General features: G+C 39.4%; 1 long non-coding RNA gene and 1 pseudogene across 1 annotated transcript; one reads left to right on the top strand and one right to left on the bottom strand.

The window, feature by feature from the left end:
* Positions 1–2,607: 2,607 nt before the first annotated feature.
* On the bottom strand, positions 2,608–18,891 carry LOC149030162 (uncharacterized). Its single transcript, XR_016171246.1, has 6 exons — positions 18,548–18,891; positions 18,013–18,153; positions 15,890–16,016; positions 13,040–13,360; positions 9,362–12,186; positions 2,608–3,571 (listed from the first exon to the last, which is right to left on the bottom strand). It is a non-coding gene; the product is annotated as an uncharacterized LOC149030162 (long non-coding RNA).
* A 1,565-nt stretch (positions 18,892–20,456) lies between these two features.
* On the top strand, positions 20,457–21,088 carry LOC149030161 (zinc-finger homeodomain protein 8-like; annotated as a pseudogene).
* The last annotated feature ends 188 nt before the right edge of the window (positions 21,089–21,276 follow it).

Here is a 21,276-nt window from a genome sequence, read left to right as displayed (position 1 = left end):
GTTGATACATGAAAAGAAAATTCATAAAAATCAAGGGAGTAGTAGAAGTGAAAGCTGTTATTGTTGAAAAATCATTGAAAGTGTAGGCATTTTTTATAAATGCAAACACAAAATGGTACATTTGACTTTGAACCCTATGTTGGTAGTCACTTCATAATTCATATGTCAAGTGAACCCTAGGTTCTTTCTCTGCACTTTGCCTTTCCACCTTCTTTAGTCTTCCTCCCTTCAAAGATTTACACATGCTCTGCTGCACCTCATAGGAAGGTGCATTTGGCCACATATAAACCTTGTTATCACTAGCCAAATGCTGCTCTGATCTCAGCTTGACCTTGAACCCTGGGTTGGTAGTCTACTTCACATCTGAGGTGCACTGTTGACTCTTTCTCTGCCCTTTGCCTTTCCACCTTCTGTACTCCTCCAGATATTTTAGACATCATTTGCTGCACTTCACAGGAAGCTACTGCATTTTGCCTCATCGTCAACGTTCACAGCCTCAATCAACCGAATACTGTTTGATCTCAGCTTGATTTTGAACCCTAGGTTGGTAGCCTACTTCGTCTGTGAGGTGTGCTCGAACCTCTTCCTCCTGTAGCCACCAGCCAAATGCTGCCTTGATCTAAGCTACTGCACCACCACCCACTGTTACATCAAAAAATGCATGCAATATTAGCCACTCAACATCATTGCAACTAACTAAACCAATCAATTGACTATTTCCTGGTATGCCTTTGCCTCTTGTGTTTCTTCTCCATTAAAAACAATTTCTATAATTTTTTTCATAAATAATCATACCATAAGCAATACAACCTTAAACAATGGATTAGAGAAAAAAATGTCATTTTCCATGTTAAAATGGATAACAAACATTTTTCTTACTTATAAATAACCTTCAAAGAAACAGATTTTTTTTTGGGGGGTTCTTCCATAATTTTCTAAAAAACCATTTTAACTGAAATTTAAATTCCCAACATGGACAAAACCAACACTATGAGGACACAAATCGGCGGTATCCAACATTCCAACATATATTAAACTGCCTTCCAATCTATTATTATAACCATATTTAAAAATAATTAGAGAAAATCAATTTACTTTACAAGAAAAACTAAATAATGTAGAAAACAGAAAAATAACTCTGCCTCCATTAATCCACAGACTGGTGAACATTGTTTCACATGTAATAATTTTGTAGCCAACAGACAAGGTTGGACCAGTTTAATAAAAATAACAGCCTTATCCCAACTAAGGAGGGTCCGCTATATGGGAATGCAAGCAAGAGCAATAAAAACAAAGATGAAGCAATGAGATGATAAAAGCAAGGAACGCAAACCAAAAGATTAAAAGGGAGGATGGCCAAGGGAATTAAGAAAATATCAACTACAAAATGTGGACAATATAGGTCCTTGCCCTTAAACAAGGTCTTTGTACCAGACCAAAGATAAGCTCTCCCTTCACAAAAGAAGAAAATCCAGGTAACAAAGGAAACCAACTAAAACTGAAAGAAACTCTAATAAGGAAACAGTCTCATTAGATTCCTAACCAACTCTTAAGCTCACAAAAATATCCTACTTTCTAAAGAGTGACTAAAGAATAAAAAAAATTATATCCTACTAGATCCAACTTGGTTTAGGTCGCTGGAAGCTACCGTGTGTATGTTATGATTGCCATTAGATGATCTAAAATAATTACCACTTTGCTTCATACAAGAAGCTGTTTACACATTTAGAGATCACAGCTTTCAATAATACACGGACATGCTAGTATTCAATGAAATCCATGTCTGAAAAATAAAAAGCAAGGAGAAAGAAGAGGATGAATCATAATATCTAGCCTCAGATGATTGTCAGCTTTTCCTGCTTGGTTCCTATTCTTCCTTTCAAATATTCAGCAACTTGAGGACAATTTTATACCCAGGCTCCCTACCTAATTGCACTAAAAATCTGCACAAGCAACTTTTGATTGATGATTACTATTGAAAAAGAAGAAAACCATTACAAAAACTTAACATTGTATATGAGTTTTGGATGAAAACAAACATTTTGGAGGTTCTAGGAAATCAAACCAAAATGGGCTTTTACCAGTAAAGCCGTTGTTGAGGGGATTTGGGACAAAGAGGCTGAAGATGAGTTGCATGCAAGAGTTTAGACAAAATTAACACAGGAACTAGGAAGATAGACCAAACTCAAAAAGTAGCAAAAGCTAACTCTAAAATTTAGTGCCCCTACTAGGCAGAGGTGAAAGGGGTCTGATAACTGAAGACTAATTGAAAACAAGAAAGCTGCAAAATGAGACTCACTTAACAATAACCTAATAGACTTGCCAAGTTAACAGGCTAGACAAGCTGATTGGAGCCGACTGGGCTGACACGGCATATTGAGTGCACAACATGAAATGAAGAATACACTCATGGAGGTAGCCTAGGCAGCAATGCCAATCATCAATGGAAGTACTGGGCCACTGGCAGCAATATTAGCAGCAGAGAAAGGTCAATGAATCAAAAGACCTCAACATATAGACCAATATAGAAGATGAGAGTAGATTTGAGTGCCACCCCCTCCCCAACAAAAAAAAAACAAAACAAAACAAAACACAAAAAAAGGGCAAACGCAAAAAAGGAAATCTACTCCCATAGACTCCAGCAGAACACAAGGTAAGTATTATCAATTCATGCAACCAAATGCAGCCTATACGTGATCTTTATGAAGATCTGGTCAGAATATGACAACAACACAAGTTTCAGCATTGGGTTTAACTGGCAGCAATGAAGAGCTAGAACAAATTACAAAATTAAATGTAGGTTGGTCAACTGGTCTCGGATATGTCTAGAATTGATACCATAAGACTAGAAGAAACCTTTCACAATAATAAAGTGCAAGTATCACTTGACATTTCCGAAGGAAAAGGAAAAGGTAAGGGGGGAGAGGGCTGGAATAATAGAGAGCTTATGAGTGTTTTAGGCTTTTAGCTAATTGCTCGATCATTAAGGAGGACAGTTAACCTGCTACAATTATCCTTAAATTGTTTAGTAGTAAGTTACAACTAATTACAACTTCTAAGTCAGCAATTTGGAGATTTTCTCTGCTGCAGAATAAGAAGGGCACACATTACCTATCCTGGTCATCTTCCAATTAAAGAGCTTAAATTAAATGTTCTCTTCAGTGGACTGTTAATCGGGCTTTTTATAAGACAAGTGCTTTAACTCTCATCCCCTATAATCTCAAAACATTCACTTACATATGAATGGTTTGATGGAAGTGTCAAACACATGAAACTACTAGTAAATTACTTTCTGAATTTCAATCCAGAGGTTTCTAGACACTTCATATGATATGCACCTCAAAATGAAGAAAAGATTATGCAAACCAGTAGATATGTACCTCCAAGAACTGATCCAAACCTGGTCAACTCAAAATCTACCATGAAACCATGATGAACGAATCAGAATAGATATGTTGGAGAATGTGGGAGTATATATTATACAAATGAACCATCATAACTCACCCGAAGTTGTTCATTTTGTCTGCTAAGGTACAGTAGCATGTACCTCTTTGACTTGAATGTCAAAATACTGCACAACATGAAAATAAAATGTTATTTTCCTATAGAAGTTTCACAAGAACCAAATCCGTCTACAATAAGTAATTCATCCATGAAATTCCACTTCTAGGGATAAAAACATAACAACTTAAAATGCAAATATTTCTAATTGTGGATAAACAATCTTTGCATGGGAATAGGCAAGATTGGATATAAGAAATTCTTTGGAATGCACCAAACGATATTACCTTCCTGTTCTTCATAATTTCCCCCTTCCTTTTTTTTTCCCTAAGGGCAATTTGAGGATTGATCCATCGGTTAACTTTACCTGTGGATTTGGTTTTTTATACATTATAGTTTTTTTCTTTGATCTTGTTTGCCTTTTGTTCTTTGGGTTCTCATTTGAGACTCACACAATCTCTTCCATCCTCCTCCTCTCCCCATTCCTCCCTTATTCTTTCTCTACTGGTATCGGGCGTGGTCCTCTTATTCCTTTGTTCTTGAAGTTGTACCTGAGCTCATCTGTTCCTTTGTTCTGCTTCTTGGCTCTTGCTGTGTGGCTGTTGTCGGTTCTGCTTTGAGCTCATGCTTGTCGCTGTTCGTCGGTTCGCTTCTTGAGGCATCGTTGTGTTGAGTTTGGCTTCGACTTCGGGCTCGATCTTGTTGTGAAGGTCGATCATGTTTGAGCTTCGGACTTCGGGTGATCTGTTTTCCTGTTTGGTCTTGAGTTTTGGTGGTTTTGGAGACTTCGGTGTCGATCTGTTGGACTTGTGATCTGGTTTCTTGTTTGGACTTGGTTTCGGTGGTTTGAGACTTCGATCGAGCTGGCTGGTGTTTTCTGGTTTGGTTTGATTTTGTTGATTGTTTTCTGGTTTGGTTTGATTTTTTGGTTTATTTATGTTTATGAGATTAATCTGAATCTGGGATTATCTGGGTTTCTGATTCTGGTTCTTTGATTCTGGTTTCTGATTTGGTTTCGATTTGTTCTGATTTGGATTTGATTTTATTGTTTGATATGGGAGCTTCATTACTATGCTGATTATTTCTTCATCCTCTCATCGGTTCGAGAAGTTGAGGTGATCATTTCCACCTGGAGGGCTATGTTTTGTTCTTCGGCGGGGACGTAGATCATTTGACTAAGCTGTACCCATAGATGATGATGCTTGGGCAATTGTTGATGCCGAATACTTGGGCGATGTTTAATTCCTTGGCGATACATTATAGATTTGGTGACTCACTTCTGTGGGTTATGGGAGTATTTGATGTGTTGTATTCGTCGATTCGCTGAATCTCTTGTCCGGAATTTTATCGGGATAGGTAGAGATATTACCAATATTTTGCGATTTTAAAGAATGTATGAAGAACTAAACTCTATTCTACCTATCTCCTCGATGTCAACTATGCAATCGAGAGCAATTAGCTTTTGGGTTTCTGGGAGGTCTTGGAGGATTTGGCGGTTGAGCCGATTCTTGTAGTGATCTGTACCCCGTTGCCGCACATTTTCAGAGTTCTTCGTGTTGCAGGAGAGTACCAATAACTCTCAATTCAGCTTTGGCCGTTCTGGGCCCTCGTCCTTGGTGGACAATATGCACTCGAGTTCTGGATATCCGTTCCCAACTCTCGCTCCGGGACAAGTTAGACTTGTCATCATTGTGGTCGTCCGGGACATATTCACGATCTTTTGGCTTCATGGGAGCCCCCACCTGGCGATGCAATTATCCTTCAATCGCGCCTCACTACTAAAGTTCATCCCGGGGTAGGCGTAGTGCGGGGTTATTTCTTTCACTCGTTTCGGCCCTCACCCAATCATCCGCTGCCACCCTTGTTGCGTTGCTCTGTTGCCTTTCCCACATCTCACCCTGGATCTTGATTCGAGCTTCGATCATTGCCGGGGCCGTATATTTTCCTCTTTGTTCCATCATCCTCTTTGGTTACACTTGCGATGGTTCTCATATCATGTTGGGTGGGTACTTCACTCACTCCTCCATTACCCTACCCTCGCTCTTTCGTACCTAATTTGCCATTTACCTATTATCTGTTTACTTCCACTATACTGTTTGGTGAATTTTTCCGGCTTTGTTTATTTCGGATCTTCGATGAGTCTTGTGAGGCCGTATGTCGGGTTGTATCTATTCGAGGAGATATCCTCTCTTGCTTGTTCTAGTATTTCCATCCCCCATCTACTTGTCGGTTGGGGCATCCCTCTGACCCTATATTGGTGTGTTTTCATTCTCTTTCGTTGGATTGTGAGTCTTTCTTTGCTTCATCGTGTGGTTTTCCTCCTCGTATCCCGTCGGACCACCCTTTCTCTCAGTTCATTCGATGTGTGGGGACCCGTCCGTTGTTCTACTTCTGTTCGGTCTTTGTTCATTTGTGGTGATTTTTCAGTCACTTGGCTTTATTTAATGAAATCTTCGTTATTTGACATATTTTGCAATTTTGTTATTGAAATTCGTACTCTTTGTGTTCCTATTCGTCTTTTCGTAGTGATTGCCAAAGATATTTCTCTGATCCGTTTTGTAAATTTATGGCTTCTAATGGGATTCTTCACCAATCTTCTGTGTTGATCTCCTCCTGGGTTGCGGATAGCACTTATTGGAGGTCACCCGTTTCTCTTTTTGAGTGAGGTTCCTAATCCTTTTGGGCTGTGCGTTTCACGCTTGTTATCTTATTACGGATGCCTTCATCTGTCTTGTGGCTTCCTCTTCTCTCTTTTTCCTTCATCTCCCTTATTTACTTTACCTCCTCGCGTTTTGGTTGTGTGTGTTCTTCGTTCTCGCCCGTCTCTACTTGTCCCGTGCCTTGTGTATTTTTGGGTACTCTGCCTCGTATCGTTGTTATTCTTCCTTCGGTTTTTGTTCTGCGATTGTCTTTTTGGTCCTTCTTTTCCACGAATCTCTGTTTACCGCCTTGTGATCTTGTATTTCTCAAGTGTGTCTCCCGGTCGTTCCTTCCCCTCCACCTGCGCTCCCGTGTCTCCGCCCCCCCTCCCCCTCGCACCTCGGTCTCACCTCGTGCCGACTTCGTCTGTGATCCGCGGACGTTCCCAAATCGACCTTGATATTCCCATTGCTCTTCGGAGGGTCTCGTTCTGTGTTCCCAACTTTATTTCATATTCTAATTTATCACCGGGTTCTCTCGCTTTATCTACTATCGAGAATTATCCTATTCCTAAGAATGTTCTTGAGCCTTGTCTAATCCTAAGTGGGTCATGCATAACGAAGAATTACAAGCCTTAGAGACAATCAAACTTGGGATCTGTGCCTTTACCCTCGGGAAAGCGCTATTGGTTGTGGTGGATATTCACTTAAAGTTAATCCCGATGGTTCGTTAGCTTGCGCTCGTCTCGTTGCCGGGCTTGCTCAGTTTATGGCATGATTATGTTGATACTTTTCCCTGTTGCCGCTTACTTCCATCCGTATTTAATCTCTCGCCGCACATACAGTGGCCCTTGTTTCATTGGATGTGAAGAATGCCTTCCTTCTGGAGATCTACTGAGGTGTATATGGAGCAACCACCGGGTTTGTTGCTCGGGGGAGAAGAATAGGTTTGTCGCCTCCGCAAATCATTATATGGTCTCGCGTCACCTCGAGCATGGTTTGGCGCTTTCTCGTTGTAATAGAATTTGGGATGACTCGTTGTGAAAGTGATCACTCGTATTCTTTAAAAACTCGATGCGGGCAAGATCTTTCTTGTAGTTTATGTTGATGATATTGTCATTACGGAGATGACACTTCAGGAATTGATAGGTTAAAGACCTACTTACAAGAGAAATTTCAGACCAAAGACTTGGGCAGTTAAAGTATTTTCAGGAGTTGAAGTTGCCCATCAACAAAGGGCATCTTCTTATCTCACGGAAGTATGTACTGGATTTGCTTTCAAGCAGGAATGTTGGGATCAAAACCTATAGACACTCCCATGGAATGTAACTTAAAGTTAATGCCGAAGATGGAACCCTTCTGATGATCGAGAAGTCGAGGCTTGTGGAAGCTGAATTATCGATCGTGACTAGACCCGACATTGCCTTTCCGTCGGTGTTGTGAGTCAATTTTTGTCCGCCCCACGAACATCACACGGGATGCGGTTATATGAATTCGGGTATCTTAAGAAAGCACCGGACACGGGCTTCTTTACACTAATTATGGACATAAAAATGTAGAGGATTCTCCGATGCTGATTGGGCTGGATCACCTATTGATAGAAGATCGACTACGCTCTACACATTCATTGGAGGAAATCTTGTATCTGGAAGAGTAAGAAACAAACTGTGGTGCAAGATCGCGCAGTCGGTATCGTGCTATGGCACGGTACATGCGAGATGGTATGGATAAAACAATTACTCCGGAATTAGGAATTATTGATGACACACCATGAAGTTATGGTGTGATAATCGCTGCGGTCATATGCATCAAATCCAGTCTTTCATGAATGTACCAAGCATATTGAGTAGATTGCCACTTTGTTCGTGAGAGTTCGCAAGGCATAATATCCCCCAGCATGTGAGGACTGGAGAACAACTTGCGTTTGTTCACCAAAGCTCAGGGAATACAGGGTTACCTATATTTGTACAAGCTGGGCATGAGTATACATATGCTCCACGAGGGGGTGTTAGAAAAGGGCAATTTAGGAAGGGATTGATCCATCGGGTTAGTCTTGCGCTAACTCTCGATAGGAAAGGGTTGTAGGAATTAAGAGTTTTATACCAATTGAATAGGTTTATCTTTCCTATATGAATGACTTGTAAATTAGCCTATATATGAAAAGTTACTTTGGGAGTTCTCCAGTTCAGAGACTCCCCAAATCGTGCTTCCATCCTCTCCTCTCCCCCATTCCTCACCTTATTCTTTCTCAAAATAACAATTACAAAGACCAGAAACCATCGCAACGAAAATATGTTTTGTGAAGCAAAATGAGCTGGACAGAAAATTATCATTCCATTAGAGCGATGGGACTAGTATTTGCTATCTCTGTACTGAAGAAATGTTGAATATTTTACATTTGTAACCAGAACTTGACAAGGAAAGAAAAACAAATTATCACTAGAAGTCAACACCACACATCATCCTAAATAATCATAATGAAAAACAAAAGCCCATTTGCATCTGTATATATGTATACATATGTGGTGGATTATTTTCACCTGAGCTTTAGGAAGATTGGGGTCTAATGAATAGGATCAGGAGCAAATGCTGTGGAAAACTTCATTGTCTTCCATCCCTGAACAAGACCAATAAATTTGATCTTGCTTTGAGATTATACACATGTCAAGAATCCAACTATGTGAGTTCAAAATTTCCACTCCACGTGTGTAGAGGATCAAGACTCCAAGTTGAAGCCAAGATTTTACCCGAACACCCCCCCCCCCCCCCAAAAAATGAAAACTAATGATAGGCTTGTCCTCCATTGTAGAGACCAAGAGGCAAGACTTGCTAGTTTTGGTCAAAATATCCTCAAAATCAGGTATTTAAATATCAGTAAGTTGATTTTTTTTTTTTTTTTTTACTGACACAATTACTGAGATCTCAGCAAGATACTTAGATCTCAGGTGAGATGCTGCAAGTTTTTATATCACTTGCTGCCTCATCTTGAGATCTAGTGTGATGGAGAGGCAATTAGGAGGAAGAAGGCTGAGAAAAAACACAAAGCAAACATGAAGAAAAGGAGGAATCATAATACCCAGCCTCAAAGTCCTAGGTTCCTATTCTTCCTTTCAAATATTCAGCAACAGAGAACATAGAAAGAAAATGTAAGTTTTAATTGGAAAAAAAAAAAAACCACTGACTGAATAAAATTTTGAAAGAAAAAAAAACCTTATATTCACCTGGTAAATCATTGATCCAATTGTTGTACGCATCTTCCATATCATTGAAGAACTGTGATGGAAACACTATCGATCACTTCAATGCATGGCACATAAGCAAAGGATTTAAAATGTGTTAACTGAGAGCAGTCAATACCATGAAATTATAGGGCAAAAGGTGAGATTGTTCTTTGGAGATCTCCACATCAGTGACTCTTTCAATGAGAAAATTGATAAAATGGTTCGGCAAAAGTAAGATCTGAAACTTCCCATTGTTGAGATCATTCTTTTCCTCCCATGAAGGATGTCAACAAAAAATTGTTTATGAAGTTTCAACCTTCCCAACCTCTATTATAGGATGAAAGCAGAAATGGATTATATACATGAAAGTTAAGGCAAAAACATTGAATTTACAATTACACCATGGATCTATCTAGTTTTCTTAATTCAAGATCTGGGAAGGAAAAAATAAATCAATGTCACACCTTGATTCTGAAGAAGAACAAAACGAAGCAAATCAAAAGCATAGACAAGCAACAAAAGATCTGGGAAGGAAAAAATAAATCAATGTCACACCTTGATTCTAAAGAAGAAGAAAACGAAGCAAATCAAAAGCATAGACAAGCAACAAAATAGATTCCGTCTGGTGAAGCAAGGATAGAGAGGGCCGTCATAGCTGGTGTACATTGAAAATTCTAAATTAAAAACACATTATATAGGGTAGGGTTGGTCGAGTGTTCCACTTCCCCAAAACAATGTTTTCTTTGGCTGAGGTAAAATTTTGTAGTGGGCAAAATGGTAAATCACTGAACTCTAGACTCATAGGAAGATTGCTTTTTCACGAATGAAGTTACATATAGACCACTGCATTAATAATCAATTATAATCGAACCCAGTGTTATGGATTGGGGTTATGTGATGATGTCATCACAAAACAAATATTTTAAAATACTATCTTACTTTTCTTTTTAGATTTTTATCTGCAATTAAACACTAGGATTGTGACACCAGTGGTTCCTGATTTTAACCAGATAAGGACACAGGAAAATTGATAGTTATGCATTATGAATCAAATGCCCTCACCCGATTACCTAATTTAGATGACAAACTTAATTAAAAGAGGAATCAGGAACATTCCCATCATCTTCCCCAAACAGGTAAGAAAAACTTCTACTGAAACCTGGTCTGTAAACTTTATTGACCCCTTGTTGCCCTTTTATTGTTTCTCTCATCTACAACTTAGCTCCCAATCATCTCCCCCTAGCACTTAAGCTCTCTTTTCCAAAAACAACCAACAAACACATTTCTCATATTCTGGTCCCGAAATTCCCTAAGGTTGAACCATATTAGCCTCTATGATTAAAAATGAAAATAAAGTCACACCAGAAGAGCTTCATATAGTATTTCTTTCCAAAAAACAATGAAAAATTGAATTAAATGATCACACAATCCTACTACATATCTTATGGTACTTGAGCCTGGACAAATCAATGAAATGAAAAATGCATCATTATTCAGCGAGATGAACAGGAAAATCCTCTATTTCAACAAAAGAAATATATTTACATACTAATAATGGATAGTTTTCCTTGAGCAGTGCAATGTCCTCCTGTTTCCCTTGATTTGTATCACTGTGTTCCTTCGCACACTTTGTTGCGGGAAACTCCAGCCCCCGGTTCCTTTTATCCATCTTCATGACATCGACCTACTCGATGAAGAAATGGAGCTCAATGTATTTGTAAAATTACATGGATATGCATCTCGACAAGTAGACTGGCTCTGTAATGTTGGAGCAAACCTTTTTTTCCCTTTCTCATCCAAGAAGGATTCCAAATCTGTGCTGAATCTTGAGTTGCTTGTGACAGGGTGGAAGTCTGAACCCTATGATTATCAGGAATTGGAGGAGAAACTTTTTCCACTTAGTTATGTTCACTGTTATTTTTTGGTCACCAACAGCTGAACGAACTGAGAGAGGCTGGACGTCGTTCCTTCGTGGGATAGATGTATTAGCTAAATACAACCTGGAAAGAATGGGGTTTGCATGCTCCAGCTTAGGCCTCGCTCCATCTCTCAGTCCTTGTTTGAAGCGTTCAGAACTGACTTTGGAGTTTCAACCTTTTTCATGCTTTTTGGTTCTGATACACCGAGGCATCCAAAACTCAGTTCCTGAATCCCTGTCCCATGCAGCTGTTCTTCCTCCTTTTAGTGTTCCATATATTTTCTCTGTTAAATTCTCAGGTGTCTTCCCTTTCTGCAGTATTGACCTTCTCAACTTCACATTAGGATTTAGGAGGAGTCAACTTTTGAACCAGATCAGAGCTAGGCCCCACTATGGTGGTGCTGAATGCATCAAGAAGCTTTAGATCAACAATATCTCTACCAAGATCTTTTGAGGAGTTGTTAACAACTACTTCTCTAATTTCTTCTTGGAGTTTCCGGACAAGCACTGGTGTCTCCTTGTCCTCTGTGGTAATGTGGCAGATATTTTTCATTCTTGATCCAGCAGCATCCTCTCTACCTTTTCCGTACTTCTGAGTAAATTTTGGGTGTAGATGCCCTTCAAAAGATGTTTTATATTTCCCACCCACCATACTGATGATATCTGAAGTTTCAGCTTTCCTTTTCTTTATTGCCTTGCAAGTTGCAACTCATCATTTTGCATAATTGCGAAAATAGTGGAGCTTTTCTGGAAATCTCTGAGAGCAGACTCTTGGACTAGTTCCTTCTCGGTAGTCATCTGAGTTTTTTTTCATAGGTCTCACTTTCTTGGAAGAAAGCTTGGTTTGTATATTACTTTTAGATTCTCCATCCTCATTTTCAATAGATTGCATCTTTCAACACAAATTCTAGCATAAAGAAGAAAGGGGGAAAGAAAAATTAGAGAAGCAAAAGAGAAACATCATTAAGATCACTGTTAAACTTTCCATAGCAGAATTAACCCCCCCCCCCCCCAAAAAAAAACACACACAAAAGAAAGAAAAAAAATCACAGTAGTGGTTATTGTGGTTGGTGGTGTTACATCTTACAGCAGGATGCATATGGAGGACCCGAAATTTCAAGAGAAAATGCCAATTCACGAGTCCATTTTATTGAATTTTAGCCTAAAATTTGGCATTGAACCAAGACCATTCCCTAACAACCACCAAACAGAATTGCAGCAGCATTCATCTAGATGGCACAGACAAGGTTTGCCGCCTAGAGTTTCTTTAAGGATGAACCGCCAAGAAATAGGGGGGGGGGGGGGCAAGAGTTGAGGTATCAAGATTTAGAAGAGAGGGGGGGATTTGGTCAGGAGGAACCCATTCCCAAATAGTGTTCACTGAAACATTATAGTAGCAAAATCCAAGTAACAACAATTGAAGAACGAAACAAACAGTTAACCTTTACCACAGCCAGGAAACCCTGTTGCAATGGTGAACAACCTAAATTCCCATTTCTACAGAGAACGAACTTCTCAAATCTATAGTAAAACACCAAAATTTAAACTAAATGATGCATATAATCTCGACTGTATAACTGTTCCCGAAGACATTGATTTTCCATTGCATCAACAGTCACAGTCTCAACTAGAAGAATATGATGAAGCAGAACATGTCAATCACATTACAATTAGACCTGTTTATATTGCTTACTAATTGTTATAAAGAAAAATCATTTGACTTGAAGTAGTCACAGAAAATTCCAGAATTGCATCACTACCTGTAGGGACAATCCTAGTGATGATTCCCATGCCCGAATGGTTGATTTTGTGGTAGCAGTTTCCTTTGATTGTCTTTCCACCATGAAACTTGTGGCATTGGAATTGGATAGAAAAGTCTCTGCGTCTTGATCCATAGCTAACTCTGATACTGCTGAAAGGTTCTCTCTTGATTCTTCTGTCCACTGCATTCTATCAACCAGTGAGACAACGACAGCAGTCTCTCCGGCATCAGCGAGGGTAACCAACACTTCACCCAAAAGCAGAATCAATTGAAGATTTGTGACCAGAAGTTTCAGGACTGAAGTGGTCACCCGACTTCTCTGTTGAAATTCCATCAGATTTCAGTGGCATTTCTTCAATTTTACACTTAAACAAGAGAAAAATGAGGTTATAACTTATAACAATATTAAATTCCTACAGTATCATAGAATTTGGAAATCTTTGCCTATCAAGGCCAGGTACATTTTTTCTTTTTTAAACCATGGATTCTAAGAGAAAGATAAATTTCAACCTGATCAATAATTATGAACCAATTACATATGAAATGTACATAGAGGATGGTACAGAAGCTGAATGCAAACTTAGCAAGATCAGACAAAGTCCTGGACTATACCTTGGACAGGACCACGATTAGTCAAGTACTTTCGGGTAGGAAACATACACAATAGGCAAGGTCATGGTTTGAGATCTCGTGAAATATCTTGCTTTTTTAAGAAGGCAAGACGAGATGAAGGACAAGATTACTACATCTCGCCTATCTCACCATATCTCGCCAAATCTCGCTGGAACTCTCAATTTTTGCCCCATTTTTTGTGGATTTCAATTAGATTTTACTTGCAACTACTCTTAGCACATCTACAACACCAAAGGAAGATCAATCATTCTATGCTTGTCTTATGAACTAATGAGTTATTATTCTACTCTCGAAAGTCAAGATTGTGATACTCATATGGATGGAATCTTGATGACATTTAAGCTATTTGATGTATTTGATATATTTACTCCTCATTTATAAGCCTTAAAGGTTCTATATTATATGTTGTATAACCATGCACTTCCGAATCTTGCAACATTTCAATTCCACACTTAGGGTCAACTTAAAACTCATACTTAATTTGTTTTCACTCAAATCTAAGCTACCAATGTGTTCAGAAAACCTAAATTAGGCTAACTACCAAGTTCGAGCCTAACCTGGACCCTGAAACCCACCAAAGTGGGCCATTGAGTTAACCAAAAAAAAAAAAAGACAATATCTCGACCGAGATCTCGGTTTTCGGAAGGGACAAGAACTCGCCTGAGAGCAAGATCTTGAACCATAGGCATGGTACATGTCCAAACAAGTTGAGGCCCCTTAATAGAGCTCCAAATTTTATATATTTATGACTTTTTTCAGGACACCCACTTAAGTTGGGCTGAAACTCTTGATTGTCCACTTAAGTGAAAAATATTTCAAATTGCCCACTCTAAGATTTCTGAAAAATTAGGAGTTACCCATTGTTAAAATTAGGAGTTACCCACTGTTAAAATTGCCCACTCTTCAGCTTTTGAAAGGTTAAATGTTTTGAAAACTTTGTCCCTCCACCAGCGAGAAAATGGAAGGGCCTACCAGCGGTGGTCCAGCAGGGGGAGTTGGGGAGGCAGCGGTGGGGAGGTGGCGGCAATGTTCGCTGGCAGGGGGAGGACTGGTGGGGTTTCCAACGAGGTGTAGGAAGAAGATTTCTCCCTTTACCCACTTAAGGAATGGGTAGTGCATGTGAGAATGAAGGGGCATTTAAGTCATCTAAGTGGGTGAGGGGTATTATTGTCCATCAACATTTAACTTAATAGTTAAAGGGTCAAATTTTAACTATGGGTGACTTGTAATTTTCAAGAAGCCAAGAGTGGGAAATCTGAAATATTTCTCACTTAAGTGGGCAGTCAAGAGTTTCAGCCCAACTTAAGTGTGCACCCTGAAAAAAACTCAAAATTTATTGTTATGTACTAACAAAAGCAATACTTGTGTTAATTAATTGAAATGGTGAGGGGCATATCCAGTGCATGATGTTTCCTACTGTAGGGTCAGGGGAGGGTTAATAATATATGCAGTTTTACCGCTGCTTTTGTAGAGAAGTTGTTTCCAGACTTAAACCATGACCACTTGGTCAAATGAAGCAGCTTTACCCACCAAGGGCCAAGGCCCACCCTCTACTTCACTAAATACTGTATCTTCATAAATTGACTCACATTCAAAACTGTCAGGAGTATTAGATGAGCAAGCCTTGATCATGCCTAGACTAATAAGAATTGCAAACTCCATTTGCAACAACTCAATTACCAACCCTATGGAATATCATGTTTCACATCACCTTGGTTTCAAAGGAAGTTTTGGAATCATAACAATATGAACTCCAAATTTTCAAGAAGCCTGATATCTTCTCTCTCTTCATCGCAGAAAATTATTCATAACCAGGCCTATCTTCATTTCCTACTCAGAAAGAATTATCAAATGAACAAAAATGCACAGAACAAATGGCTTCATATCTTAATATCTGGATTTCATGCAGCGCTTATCTTTTTTGCTAATTATGCAACACTTTTCAGTATGACACCTAAAACCAATTACCTACCCGGCAGTTTGAGAGATGCTGGTGCTACTAAATGAGAAGATTGCCGCATTAAACCAAGTATTATCAGCAAGAATCAGTGTGAATTAATGCAAGGGGTGGTGTTGATCTACACTGAAACACACTGGTCAAGGCAACTCCTTGACACCTAGGCTGGTGTTTCCTTGATTTTTCCCACCTCTAGCGCTTAGGATTGCCTACATGCCATGACAACTGACAACTATGCATTGAAGAAACAGTGCTTACCATAAATCACATGAGTCACCCACAAATATTATATTAAGATTTGTATCATCTTTTATTGTGGACTTTCCATTTCGCATCTTGCAGCCATCTCCATCCAGACAGACAAATGCCATGATTGCAGTAAAACCTATAGATGAACAAAAAGGAAATAAGAAGTGAAACTTTTAAAGGATACCATGTAAAGGACGATTATATTTTCATCAACGTAGTTTGATGGGAATATGAGTGTTGCAATTTTCCCAAATACAAAGAAATAATTGCTTATTTATAGCCTATCAAAAGACCCCGACTCTAAGTGGGATTTCTTTATAGATTAGGATCCCACCACATTAATCACAACCTTCCAAATAAATAATAAAAAATCTAATGGAATCTCCTTGAAAATAGATTCCCCATGAGACTTAAACACTAAGGAACTCTTATTGTAAATAAAAACTGTTTAGAATCTTGTTTTTAAAGAAGAGTCCCAAGACTCAAAACTCTTACTTAACTTGAACTGGACTTCCTAAATGACTGAAACTCTTTAATAAATTAAAAATAAAATTTTAAAAATTAGAATTATCCATTAATTAGGGAAACCCCCACTAAAAGGGTTGGCCACTCCTAGGTGGGCCCCTCATGAGTGGCCGTCAGGAATTTCAACCAAGGAGAGATATTTGGTTCACATAAGCCCCCCCCCGGGCGCCAGAGAAAGAAAAAAAAAAGCGCTGAACGCAATGTTAAAAATCTACTCTCAGACTCCAGCAAAACACAAGATCAATGTAATCATTTCATTCAACCTTATGCAACCTATATGTAATCTTGATGAAAAAAAACTGGTATGAATATGTTAGCAACACAAGTTTCAGCATTGAGTTTAGACAGCAACAATGAAGAGCTGGAATATAATCTACAAAGTTAATTATAGATTGGTTAACCTATCTCGGATATGTCTATAATTGATATTATGAGACTAGCAGAAACCTTTTCTCTATAATAAAGAGCAAGAATCAATTGAACGGAAAGGAAAAAGCAAGAGGGGAACTGCTGGGTAGAATAATGGAGAGCTTCTGAGCATCTTAGCTATAATTGCTCAATCATAAATGAGGACAGTTAACATGTTATACAGCAGAACGAACAAAATAGAAGAGAAAATCCATGAATAAATATGGAAAACGTTTCCCAACTCAGAAAATGGAGAGCGAGAGAGCCAATAAATAACTGCATAAATGGAAACAATAATATATTGAATCATTGATGTTCCTAGATACTTGAACAACAGCTAATTATAGATTACAACATTAACACAAGTTGTGTTTGAAACAATAAATCCTTTAATCAAGACAATCCGATGCGGCCCATGATATGGTCAAATAGTACACAATAGAGGCAATTGTATGTTACTGATTGTGGATACTAATTAACATTAAACGCAGCAATAGTATAATATCATCAAAACATAAAAAGAAAAGAAAAATAGTTCATTCCAATTTTGGTTAGATGTTTGTCGCTTTTAATTGGGACCAACCAGAGGTGGTAGTCTTATTCCACCTCTAACTCCTCATAAATAGAGTCCGTAAAATATTACCGCCATTTAATACATCATTTATGTTGCTGTTAATGCTATGTCAATTTCAATAAGAAACAACTATAGGCAGTCTATAATAACTACATCACCGAGTGACAAATGGAGGCCATAATCTATTACTTCTGTAGAATACTTACATATAGTGGCCATAATATATTATGGCTCCTGAAATTTTATACATAATGATGTTGCTTAGTGAACCATGCTGCAACCGCTAAAAAGTCATTGCCACCACATACTCCAACTAAGTGCAGTTGCTGCTTCCTTTTCTTGGAATGGATGGACCTTAAAAAAGCAGCTGAAGGAATTCTTCCTCTCCCACAGATTCTGAATAACTTTTGTCCAGAATCTGTTAAATGTAGTAACTATTTTTCTAGTTTTAGGCTGCTTTCCCTTGACTTATAGTTTTTTGCTCTAGGAGTAATAGATGACATCTCAATGTTCCCACAAGCATACTACAAGCACTCGCACGTATGCAGCAGAAAACACAGAAAGAGAATACAAGTTCTAACTGAAAAACCCACTAATGCATAAAAAATAAAAAATAAAAACACACCTTATATTCTCCTGGTAAATCATTGATCCGATTGATATACGCATCTTCCATATCACTGAAGAACTGTGATGTAAAGACTATAATCAAATGCATCGCACATGAGCAAGGTTCAACATGTGTTAGATAAGAGCAGTCCATACCCTGAAATTATAAGGCAAGAGATGAGATTGTTCTTTGGAGAACTCCGCACTCGCGACTCGTTCAATGAGAAAATTGATAAAATGAAATCAACCCCATAACTATGTGGCTTCAAGTGATCAGCAAGACAACAATTATAGAATGAAACAGTCTAGAAAATAACATCTGAGTCTTGCCATTGTTGTGATCATTGCCTTCCTCCAAATGAGGAGCCAACAAACAATTGTAGTTGGCTCAGGCAGTTTCAACCTTCCCAACCTCGATTATATAATGAAGTCGATTATATAATGAAGATAGAAATATAATAGCTGAAACTCGAAGTCAAAAACACCGACTTTACAAAAACAACATGGGTCTAACTAGTTTTCTTAATTTAAGATCTAGGAAGGAGTTATACCTTGATTATGAAGAACCACCAGACTAAGCAAATCAAAAGCATAGACGAGTAACCAAAGAGATTCCTTCAGGTGAGGCAAGAACAGTGAGGGCCGCCATAACTGATGATATACATTGAAAACCCTTCTTGATACTCCAAACGACATTATATAGGATAGGGTTGATGGTGTCCAGTCCCCAGAACAACGCTTCCTTGGCTGTTCTCAAAAACCGCCACTGTTTTCATTTGGAAACGGAAACCTCTACACGCTTCTTTTTTCTTTTTTTCCGTTAGAAAGACGAACTCAATTAATTACTAGGGGCAGAACCTAGGGAGAGGGAACTAGAGACCTCAACCAAGGAGAGGATAATGGCCAATCACTCTAGTCCACAGTCAGACTCGGCCTTCCAGGCTATAACCAGTGTACATTGTGTTAGCGATATGTCGCCGTGTCACTGAAGGGCGATACAATTCCCCGAACGACACGAAATAAACATAAAGTCGGCAATATATCACCAATGACCGACATGTCGTTCAATTTCTCTGACACCAGCGCCACCCACTACCCCGACGGTCGACATGTCATTCATTTCCTCATCTCTTAATTTTATGCATCTTCCAAGTTTCCAACCCAATTTCTCTGAAAAAGCAAGCATCTTCTCCTTCTGCTCCTGATTGAATTTCAACCTGAACCTCTTTCGTCCATTAGGAGTTGCTCTTGCAGTCACTTTTAACCGGTTGATGGGAATCTAATGGAGCAGAGAGACCCGAGCTAACAGCCGTAACATGTGAGGCGCTGATGGGTAGTAAAAAGATGAAAGTGGAGGTGGGGAAGGTGAATTGGGGCTTCGAGCACAAGTGGTGTTAGAACTTAGAAGGTGGTGGTGGTGGTGGTGGTGGTGGTGGTAGTGGAAGTCGAAGGGAAGGGAGGATTCTTCAGGTTCACGACGGTGGAAGTTGCAATGGCATCCACAAGCGGCACATCTGAGAGAATTGGGGTCAATAAGGGTGGCAAAGGGAGATGGCATGAACTCTCCACAACCATCTAAGGCATCCCCACCTATGCTTGCTGCACCGGCACCAAGCAAGAAGAAGAAGAAGACGAAACACGCAAGGCCCCTGCAGAAGTCACCCAACATGTCAACATGTGTCACCATGTCGGGCGTGTCGCCAGGCACCAATATGGCAACACAGGTCGACATATCGAACCTTGGCTAGAACATGAGCAATATCATTGCAAGTTCTAGAAATAAAAGCAAATCTACATTCCAATAAATACAAAGATTGATATTTAATATCATCTAAAATAGGCTTTTACCAAAATCACATTGTGATGTTCACGGAATGAATAGAGTGAATAAGGATCCACTCTAAGACTATGAGGATGAAGGAGTAGACCATTACAGTAGCATAAGACCTTCCTCTCTTTTTTTTTGGTGAAGCATAAGACCTTCCTCATAATCATGATAAGAATCAATAGAGAGAATGCATGTATAACGAATGAGAATGTTTGCTCACCTTGAAGAAGAAGAGTCTTCAAACAGAAAATCTCATGAATGCTTGGGGATCTACCTTGGCCTTGGAGAGAGTGCTCTAGGGTTCTTTTAACTTCTCCAATAGCTTAATGACAAAGTGGCTAGAATTAGACCAAAGTTTGAATATATAGGGCTTCAAAAACCTAATTTCCAAAAAGTACCAAAATTATCCCGGGACTGGTTGGTCGCTTGGGGCGACCAAGGTAGGTTGCCAACCTATACCTTCTTTTGACATAAATGAAATTTGGTCCCCAAAAGCCCTAATCTACTATTGGGTCCTTTTCCAAGTTTTAAAAGGGTCTTACCTGGCTCTATAGGACCTTTCACTTGTGTCAACACTGCACTCATAGTCTGTCACACCCCACCTAGTCGGATCCGGACATACCAGAATACCCATGGGGGAGATACCAAGGTCCAATATGTCGACCTGTGTCGCCGTATCGGTTCCTGGCGACATGCCTGACATGGTGATGCAGGTTGACATGTTGGGCAACTTCTGCAGGGGCCGTGCGTGTTTCGTCTTCTTCTTCTTGCTTGCTTGGTGCCGATGCAGCAAGCATAGGTGGGCATGCCTTAGATGGTTGTGGAGAGTTCATGCCATCTCCTCTCCACCACCCCTACTGACCCCAGTTCCCTCAAATGTGCCGCTTGTGGTTGCCATCGCAACTTCCACCGTCGTGAACCTGAAGAATCCTCCATTCCCTTCGACTTCCACTACCACCACCACCACCACCTTCTAAGTTCTAACACCACTCATGCTCGAAGCCCCAATTCACCCTCCCCACCTCCACTTTCTTCTTCTTACTACCCATCAGCACCTCACATGTTATTGGCTTTGAGCTCGGCTAACTTTGCTCCATCAAATTCCCATAAACTGGTTAATAATTACAATCATCAAGTGACTGCAGGAGCAACCACTGCAACTCCTAATGGACGAAAGAGGTTCAGGTTGAAATTCAGTCAGGAGTAGAAGGAGAAGATGCCTCCTTTTCTTAGAGAAATTGGGTTGGAAACTTGGAAGATGTAGAAATAAGATGAGGAAAAAAAAAAAAACATGTCGACCGTCGGGGTAGTGGGTGGTGTTGGTGTCGGAGAAATCAAATGACATGTCGGCCATATGGTTGATGAAGATTGGTCAACATCTCTTTTTGTTAGTTGCCAAAGTCCAAAAATGTTTCATTAAGAAGGCCAAGTTCCAATCTCGTAAGCATTTGA

Source organism: Hakea prostrata, chromosome 1 (assembly GCF_041222555.1).
Source record: "Hakea prostrata isolate BN-2017 chromosome 1, UWA_Hpros_2, whole genome shotgun sequence".
Classification (NCBI taxonomy): Eukaryota; Viridiplantae; Streptophyta; class Magnoliopsida; order Proteales; family Proteaceae; genus Hakea; species Hakea prostrata.
The sequence above is the reverse complement of the archived record's forward strand: the minus strand, read 5'-3'. Positions and strand labels throughout refer to the sequence as shown.